The sequence below is a fragment of the Helicoverpa zea genome, chromosome 14 (assembly GCF_022581195.2).
Source record: "Helicoverpa zea isolate HzStark_Cry1AcR chromosome 14, ilHelZeax1.1, whole genome shotgun sequence".
In the NCBI taxonomy this organism is placed as follows: domain Eukaryota; kingdom Metazoa; phylum Arthropoda; class Insecta; order Lepidoptera; family Noctuidae; genus Helicoverpa; species Helicoverpa zea.
Window position 1 is genome coordinate 10,760,740 of NC_061465.1, and position 9,887 is coordinate 10,770,626.

Below are 9,887 nucleotides of genomic sequence, written 5' to 3' on the forward strand. Positions count from 1 at the left end.
TGCAACAAACACAAGCATATAAGATTATTTATACTTGTTTGTTTATGTAAAAATATGCTTATATTGGTTTATTGAATGAATATACTATGAAAATTACACATCATAGGTACATCAGTACCTTACTAGAATGAACCTTTTCTGACAATTGGAAGGTACGACAATAGCTTCTCCAGTTGGTTGAAATATCTAAGTTTAAAACTTAAGCGGAAGATTGGCAACACCGCATCTTCAAATTTACAAGGCCAGTGAGTTACAAAACCTGTTTTTGGTTTTGGACTTGCTTGGAGCTTTTAACCTTGAAGTCTATAGGGGGCTTATTGTTTTAAGAACTTAAGCGGTTCTATACCAGCTTGTCCTGTGGAGTCATGTGTAACGTAGAAGAATGTAATATTTTTTACTGTATACCATTGGGACAAGAACAATATTGGACGTTACAAAGAAATATAGATAGATAAGTAGGTACAATAGGCGACCTTATCGCTGAAAAGCAATTTCTTAAAGATAACTTTTGAAAGGAAGTAAGCTGTAAAAGAATTTTAAAAGTTTATGGTTTAAAAATTACCTCTCTTAAAATTGTGCATTAGTAGTGATCTAGTTATTACATCATCTACCTAGATCATTTTTCCCTTAGAAGGTACCTATTACACCTCGTAGTTACCAGCTAGGTGGAATGAATGATGAAGGTTCTAACAAAATTGGTCAAGAAGTTTTAGAGATCGCCTGAAAGAAACATCCAGACAGATTACTATTTTGTCCTAGCAAAGCCCAGAAGGTTTATAAATTAATTAAAAAATGTACCAAAGCATTATAGTGAAAAAGATTTTAATTCTACGCTTTTGGTATTACAAAAAAGATAAACAGACTTTTGACATGTGTTATTTTCGCCTTTTTAACACGTGTCGATCGTTTAACTTTTTTTGTAGTACCACAATTTTTGTTTTATTTGTTTGCACTTAAAAAAGTGTGGGTTATGTTTTGATAATATGCTGTATCTGGTTTTGAAGCATCCCATACGATTGCTAAAAATAAAAGTAGGTAGGTAATGATAAGTTATTATGCAAGGTGACTTTTCATTGTGCATAATTGTTAATTTTACAGAATCTAATTTTATGTTTTTTTACCATTTAATGCCAATTTTGGTGGGAACTACATCCTGTACCCGGATAAAATGTAAATTGTGTTACTCATTGATAGTGGAGCTTCAAAACAGTGATAGAATTTTACAAATCTATTCAGTAGTTTCGGAGCCCTTAGGGAAGAAAAAAAATTTTTCGCCTTTATATATTAGTATAAATCTGTGGAGATCTAAGGAGGAGGCCTATGTTCAGCAGGGGACGTCCTATGACTGAGATAATGATGATATATTAGTAGGTCTATAGTCATAGATTACTTAGTATAGAAGTAAAGATTATTTTAAAATTATTCCGTGTTACCTTAAAACATCATCGTTTTTGAGACCATGTAATATGACCTTATACAGATAAGTAGTCCCATATTCAAAGTACGATAAGTAGGTAAATATATAAGTATTTTTATCACAGCTGTGTATGAATGGACGCCATAGCGTGGCCATGTGGGTGTTCTCAAGAAACGGCGCATTCTTTATATAGGCGTGGATGTTCTGAGGCAAAAAGCTTGCACCTGCAAGGTTACGCTCTTACATAAGTACCTATATAATCAGATAGCTGATATGTTTTGTAATGAAACACTTTTATTTGTATTTTTAAGTTATAAATAGGACACTGTCAATCTGGTAATATTAAAATACTAAACGCTAACACACTACACTCAATAATAGGAACACAAAATTCCCTAACCTTTTACCCACGGGTGTAAAATTAATTAAGAGAGATGATTATGTACAATTTGAGTGTTATGTTTAGTTAGAAGTGAGCGCATTGTTATTGCATTATTTTAAACTAGCGACCCGCCCCGGCTTCGCACGGGATATCAATATTTCCCCACAATTTAATGGATATTATTATACATATAAACCTTCCTCTTTAATCACTCTATCTATAAAAAAAACCGTATGAAAATCGGTTGCATAGTTTTGAAGATTTAAGCGTACAAAGGGACATAGGGACAGAAAAAGCAACTTTGTTTTATACTATGTAGTGGTTAGTCCTCTCCACACCTTATTTCTAGTTCATTGATAACGCAAACATTCTGCCTTTTCAAATAGATAATTTAGCTTGTGATGCGTATCGTGGCTTTAAACTACAACTTACAAAAGCGATGACGATGCAAAAAGCGATTCTAATCAAACTGCATCTTTTTCTGTATTTTCAGTCTACAGGTCAGTTACATTCGAAGGTACTTCTTTATTACTATAGAGTGCATGAGGAGGAGGTCCTATAAACTCGTACCTACGCACTAATTGTAAACTCACGATTGCATTTAGGTAATTTGTAGTCAATATTTCTCACGCTTGCATCACATTTTCCAAGCATAGGCAGTAGGCTTTCTTAATAACATTGATTAATATCGTAAAAAATATTGTTATCATCCTTAAGGTGCCATGAGTAAACAAAGATATTATTACAAGGAAAAACTAGTAAATATTACAAGTTTCTAAGGCATGCGATTTTTGCGTTCATGGGTTTTACTATGCACATATTTGTGTAATTTGTACTGTTATGTGGGTCTTATTTACCTCATGGCTTCCTTCCAATAGACACCATTGGTTTTCCTTGCCATATAAAATATTGCAGTAGTTGTGTTCCACGGATTCATCCTTGTTAAGGGGGAACTTACTGGACTACCTAGAATGATAAGATCAGCCCCATATCAGCATTTCACATGGTGTCCTGGAACAGAATGATCCAATTAAGAAAGTGAGTGGAAATAAAAACGGCATTGTAAGTAAATATGGGGCTCAACTTATTATACCTACTCTGGGACAGGAGCTATTTATATTCCGCACATTTTTTAATAAAGTGTGATGTTTTGTGAAATAAAAGAAGGTATGTAAATCCAGTGCCGGTTTCCGTTAGATTCAGACGTGGATTTGCAGTCATACCCCCGCCCTCAGAGATATTTAATGACTACTTAAGTCACTCCTTAGCTATGCTCCATAGTGACAGATTCTCATAGAAATCCTTCACTAAGGAACGAAGAAAGAAGAAGGAATATCTCTGAGTGTGTCCATTAGCCGCGCTGGAACTACACGCCATATGGCTGCCGGTATTAGTAGCTGGAAAAGGCTAGACAGGCTGTAAATAGGCTATGTTGTGTATTCTGCACCCATTCCCTTTTTCCTTGAATTCAATTTTCCCTTTTTCATAGAAAACTGAACTCGGACTCCTAATAAAACCCTGCACGTCATCCGGATGTTTAAAACTAGGACAAATCCAAAAAAATCCGGGATGCCGTCATTTAAAAATAAGTCTGAGTTCCTACAAAAATATGTTTCGACCGATAAGAGGTTATCTATAATGTTTACTAAATTCAGTTTGAGCATTAGAATTTTGTCAAAATCAACCTTAACCGTATTGTTTTATGATGCTTAGTTGATCGTCGCTGTAGGTATATAATTAGGTGAAGTAGAGGTCATATGTTTAGTAATATTATGTCACACAGTCTGTTATAATTAGGTACCTACATATAAGTAGTTATCCTAGCTAATCTTTCATAGTTACAGCAGTTCTTTATGTAAATGTAAATATAAAAAAATCGGTAAAAAAAACTTTTAAGTTAAACGGTTTTACTTTATGTGCACTGAAAACTAGAAAATAAAAAAAACTGTTAAGTCCTTACCTATAAACCTACGTAGGTGGTCCCGGTCATATTAGACTAAAATAAAAACGTGGGGCCCATTACCTAACTAATGCTGTAGTACTTTCTTCTAGAGGTATAATAGCTGTGGATTGCATCGACTTACTATAATCGTAACTGGAGATTTTGACAATCAATAATCAGCCGTAGCGGCTTCACCAGCGCACGCCGAGCTCATGATCTACCAAAGTATAAAGATATGCTTTGCCATAGGTAGGATTTCAGAGGGCCCCACGTTTTTATTTTAGTCTAATATGACCGGGACCACCTACGTAGGTTTATAGGTAAGGACTTAACAGTTTTTTTTTTATTTTCTAGTTTTCAGTGCACATAAAGTAAAACCGTTTAACTTAAAAGTTTTTTTTACCGATTTTTTATTTTCTAGTTTTTAGTATTTAATGAAAATGCCTACCGAATATTCCTCATTCTATATATGGGTCAGCAGCGGTGAGGGAGTGCCAGTCTCTTACTGACTAAAAACCGTTGTGTTTCGTCGTAGTCCTTTTATGTACCAGGACCACGGTAACTCTTTCGAACAATCCCGCAGGCCTGGGCCCCGCTGGGGTTGCTGACAGTATTCTACTTGTGTAGCCCTTTCATTTGATACCCATATTGAGGGGGTGGAAAAAATATGTAATCCGCCATTTTGTACCGGCGGTCATCTTGGATTTACAATGTTATTGATATTACTATTTTGTATTGTCATCGGGACAAGAACAATATTGGACGTTACAAAGAAATATAGATAGATAAGTAGGTACAATAGGCGACCTTATCGCTGAAAAGCAATTTCTTAAAGATAACTTTTGAAAGGAAGTAAGCTGTAAAAGAATTTTAAAAGTTTATGGTTTAAAAATTACCTCTCTTAAAATTGTGCATTAGTAGTGATCTAGTTATTACATCATCTACCTAGATCATTTTTCCCTTAGAAGGTACCTATTACACCTCGTAGTTACCAGCTAGGTGGAATGAATGATGAAGGTTCTAACAAAATTGGTCAAGAAGTTTTAGAGATCGCCTGAAAGAAACATCCAGACAGATTACTATTTTGTCCTAGCAAAGCCCAGAAGGTTTATAAATTAATTAAAAAATGTACCAAAGCATTATAGTGAAAAAGATTTTAATTCTACGCTTTTGGTATTACAAAAAAGATAAACAGACTTTTGACATGTGTTATTTTCGCCTTTTTAACACGTGTCGATCGTTTAACTTTTTTTGTAGTACCACAATTTTTGTTTTATTTGTTTGCACTTAAAAAAGTGTGGGTTATGTTTTGATAATATGCTGTATCTGGTTTTGAAGCATCCCATACGATTGCTAAAAATAAAAGTAGGTAGGTAATGATAAGTTATTATGCAAGGTGACTTTTCATTGTGCATAATTGTTAATTTTACAGAATCTAATTTTATGTTTTTTTACCATTTAATGCCAATTTTGGTGGGAACTACATCCTGTACCCGGATAAAATGTAAATTGTGTTACTCATTGATAGTGGAGCTTCAAAACAGTGATAGAATTTTACAAATCTATTCAGTAGTTTCGGAGCCCTTAGGGAAGAAAAAAAATTTTTCGCCTTTATATATTAGTATAAATCTGTGGAGATCTAAGGAGGAGGCCTATGTTCAGCAGGGGACGTCCTATGACTGAGATAATGATGATATATTAGTAGGTCTATAGTCATAGATTACTTAGTATAGAAGTAAAGATTATTTTAAAATTATTCCGTGTTACCTTAAAACATCATCGTTTTTGAGACCATGTAATATGACCTTATACAGATAAGTAGTCCCATATTCAAAGTACGATAAGTAGGTAAATATATAAGTATTTTTATCACAGCTGTGTATGAATGGACGCCATAGCGTGGCCATGTGGGTGTTCTCAAGAAACGGCGCATTCTTTATATAGGCGTGGATGTTCTGAGGCAAAAAGCTTGCACCTGCAAGGTTACGCTCTTACATAAGTACCTATATAATCAGATAGCTGATATGTTTTGTAATGAAACACTTTTATTTGTATTTTTAAGTTATAAATAGGACACTGTCAATCTGGTAATATTAAAATACTAAACGCTAACACACTACACTCAATAATAGGAACACAAAATTCCCTAACCTTTTACCCACGGGTGTAAAATTAATTAAGAGAGATGATTATGTACAATTTGAGTGTTATGTTTAGTTAGAAGTGAGCGCATTGTTATTGCATTATTTTAAACTAGCGACCCGCCCCGGCTTCGCACGGGATATCAATATTTCCCCACAATTTAATGGATATTATTATACATATAAACCTTCCTCTTTAATCACTCTATCTATAAAAAAAACCGTATGAAAATCGGTTGCATAGTTTTGAAGATTTAAGCGTACAAAGGGACATAGGGACAGAAAAAGCAACTTTGTTTTATACTATGTAGTGGTTAGTCCTCTCCACACCTTATTTCTAGTTCATTGATAACGCAAACATTCTGCCTTTTCAAATAGATAATTTAGCTTGTGATGCGTATCGTGGCTTTAAACTACAACTTACAAAAGCGATGACGATGCAAAAAGCGATTCTAATCAAACTGCATCTTTTTCTGTATTTTCAGTCTACAGGTCAGTTACATTCGAAGGTACTTCTTTATTACTATAGAGTGCATGAGGAGGAGGTCCTATAAACTCGTACCTACGCACTAATTGTAAACTCACGATTGCATTTAGGTAATTTGTAGTCAATATTTCTCACGCTTGCATCACATTTTCCAAGCATAGGCAGTAGGCTTTCTTAATAACATTGATTAATATCGTAAAAAATATTGTTATCATCCTTAAGGTGCCATGAGTAAACAAAGATATTATTACAAGGAAAAACTAGTAAATATTACAAGTTTCTAAGGCATGCGATTTTTGCGTTCATGGGTTTTACTATGCACATATTTGTGTAATTTGTACTGTTATGTGGGTCTTATTTACCTCATGGCTTCCTTCCAATAGACACCATTGGTTTTCCTTGCCATATAAAATATTGCAGTAGTTGTGTTCCACGGATTCATCCTTGTTAAGGGGGAACTTACTGGACTACCTAGAATGATAAGATCAGCCCCATATCAGCATTTCACATGGTGTCCTGGAACAGAATGATCCAATTAAGAAAGTGAGTGGAAATAAAAACGGCATTGTAAGTAAATATGGGGCTCAACTTATTATACCTACTCTGGGACAGGAGCTATTTATATTCCGCACATTTTTTAATAAAGTGTGATGTTTTGTGAAATAAAAGAAGGTATGTAAATCCAGTGCCGGTTTCCGTTAGATTCAGACGTGGATTTGCAGTCATACCCCCGCCCTCAGAGATATTTAATGACTACTTAAGTCACTCCTTAGCTATGCTCCATAGTGACAGATTCTCATAGAAATCCTTCACTAAGGAACGAAGAAAGAAGAAGGAATATCTCTGAGTGTGTCCATTAGCCGCGCTGGAACTACACGCCATATGGCTGCCGGTATTAGTAGCTGGAAAAGGCTAGACAGGCTGTAAATAGGCTATGTTGTGTATTCTGCACCCATTCCCTTTTTCCTTGAATTCAATTTTCCCTTTTTCATAGAAAACTGAACTCGGACTCCTAATAAAACCCTGCACGTCATCCGGATGTTTAAAACTAGGACAAATCCAAAAAAATCCGGGATGCCGTCATTTAAAAATAAGTCTGAGTTCCTACAAAAATATGTTTCGACCGATAAGAGGTTATCTATAATGTTTACTAAATTCAGTTTGAGCATTAGAATTTTGTCAAAATCAACCTTAACCGTATTGTTTTATGATGCTTAGTTGATCGTCGCTGTAGGTATATAATTAGGTGAAGTAGAGGTCATATGTTTAGTAATATTATGTCACACAGTCTGTTATAATTAGGTACCTACATATAAGTAGTTATCCTAGCTAATCTTTCATAGTTACAGCAGTTCTTTATGTAAATGTAAATATAAAAAAATCGGTAAAAAAAACTTTTAAGTTAAACGGTTTTACTTTATGTGCACTGAAAACTAGAAAATAAAAAAAACTGTTAAGTCCTTACCTATAAACCTACGTAGGTGGTCCCGGTCATATTAGACTAAAATAAAAACGTGGGGCCCATTACCTAACTAATGCTGTAGTACTTTCTTCTAGAGGTATAATAGCTGTGGATTGCATCGACTTACTATAATCGTAACTGGAGATTTTGACAATCAATAATCAGCCGTAGCGGCTTCACCAGCGCACGCCGAGCTCATGATCTACCAAAGTATAAAGATATGCTTTGCCATAGGTAGGATTTCAGAGGGCCCCACGTTTTTATTTTAGTCTAATATGACCGGGACCACCTACGTAGGTTTATAGGTAAGGACTTAACAGTTTTTTTTTTATTTTCTAGTTTTCAGTGCACATAAAGTAAAACCGTTTAACTTAAAAGTTTTTTTTACCGATTTTTTATTTTCTAGTTTTTAGTATTTAATGAAAATGCCTACCGAATATTCCTCATTCTATATATGGGTCAGCAGCGGTGAGGGAGTGCCAGTCTCTTACTGACTAAAAACCGTTGTGTTTCGTCGTAGTCCTTTTATGTACCAGGACCACGGTAACTCTTTCGAACAATCCCGCAGGCCTGGGCCCCGCTGGGGTTGCTGACAGTATTCTACTTGTGTAGCCCTTTCATTTGATACCCATATTGAGGGGGTGGAAAAAATATGTAATCCGCCATTTTGTACCGGCGGTCATCTTGGATTTACAATGTTATTGATATTACTATTTTGTATTGTCATCGGAATTGAAAGTGTGTACCAAATTTCAGATCAATCTGACAACAGGAAGGTACTTAAATTTGAATTACTAAATTTGACCCAAGAATAATAAATAAATAAAAAAAAAATCAAACAGGGTGAGCTAAATAAAACCGTTTAATAAAATAGATATTAAGATGAATAGAACGCGGAGGAGTCTAAAGAAATCCTCTTTTCAGAAGCCGGTCACAGCTTTGCAATAAAAGCCGTATTTACCCAATTTAATTTTATGGATAAGTCAACACTATCACAATGCTTCATTTTTATGGTAATTTATTTATTTTACAACATATTATTTATATTTTTAAACATTCGATTATAAAAAAAAAAAACATTTAAAAATATAAAAAATAGATGGCCACCGATATCGGGCACAGGGTCCAAGGTACCGGTGTTTAGGGTCCCAGAGACAGAAACCTCCTCACAATACGCGCCGTATCAGGAGTATTGCCTTCATTATTATTACGATAGTCACAGATTCGACCCTCATTCACTCAAATAATTTTCGAGGAAACACCTGTTGACGGTTATCTTATCTAATTTGAATGATTCAATCAAGGATCCTAACCTGAAACCTAGATATTTGAAATGGGTAACCTCACCATATTTTGGCAGATATACTTGATTAATTCGATAATCATAGCACGGCATCGACGTTTTCCAAATACCGTAAAATACTGTTATTATGAAATAACTTATGTGACTAAACAGAGGTTTTCAGGAGAGCAAAAAAAGAAAACATGTACATTATATTATACAATACGTAAATAGGTAGTAACAGAGACACAATTATGTAGCGCTATTTTAAATTACTAAAAACGTTCTCACTAATTTTGGACTGAAAGGTGACCCCAATTTATTTGGGGAAACGAGATAATTACTGAACTATCTCAGTTTGTTTGTTTGCTAGAATACGCTATTCCCCCCAGAAATAAGGTCCAATTTGAAACAATCTTTCAGCGTTGGATAGCCCTTTTATCGAGAAGGGCTATAGACGTTTCCACAGGCTATGGGTGAAACCGCTAGCAGAAGCTAGTAGTTTTACAGAAACCAAAAACCATGTTTTCTTCCCGTTAAATGTCAATGACATTTTGGTGCACATGTGTAGATGTCACATCAATAAGTTCGTCCACAATGCGTTGACTTGCATGCTGATAAACACTATGTCACCTTGGAATTGTAGACTGTTGACAAACAGAGAGTGAACACTTGCTTTTGAATGCATTTTTTTCGCCCCGCATTAAGTAATTCGTATGTAAGACGTGTAAGTTATTTTAGTGAAAAATTATATAAAAACAGTTTAGATACCTT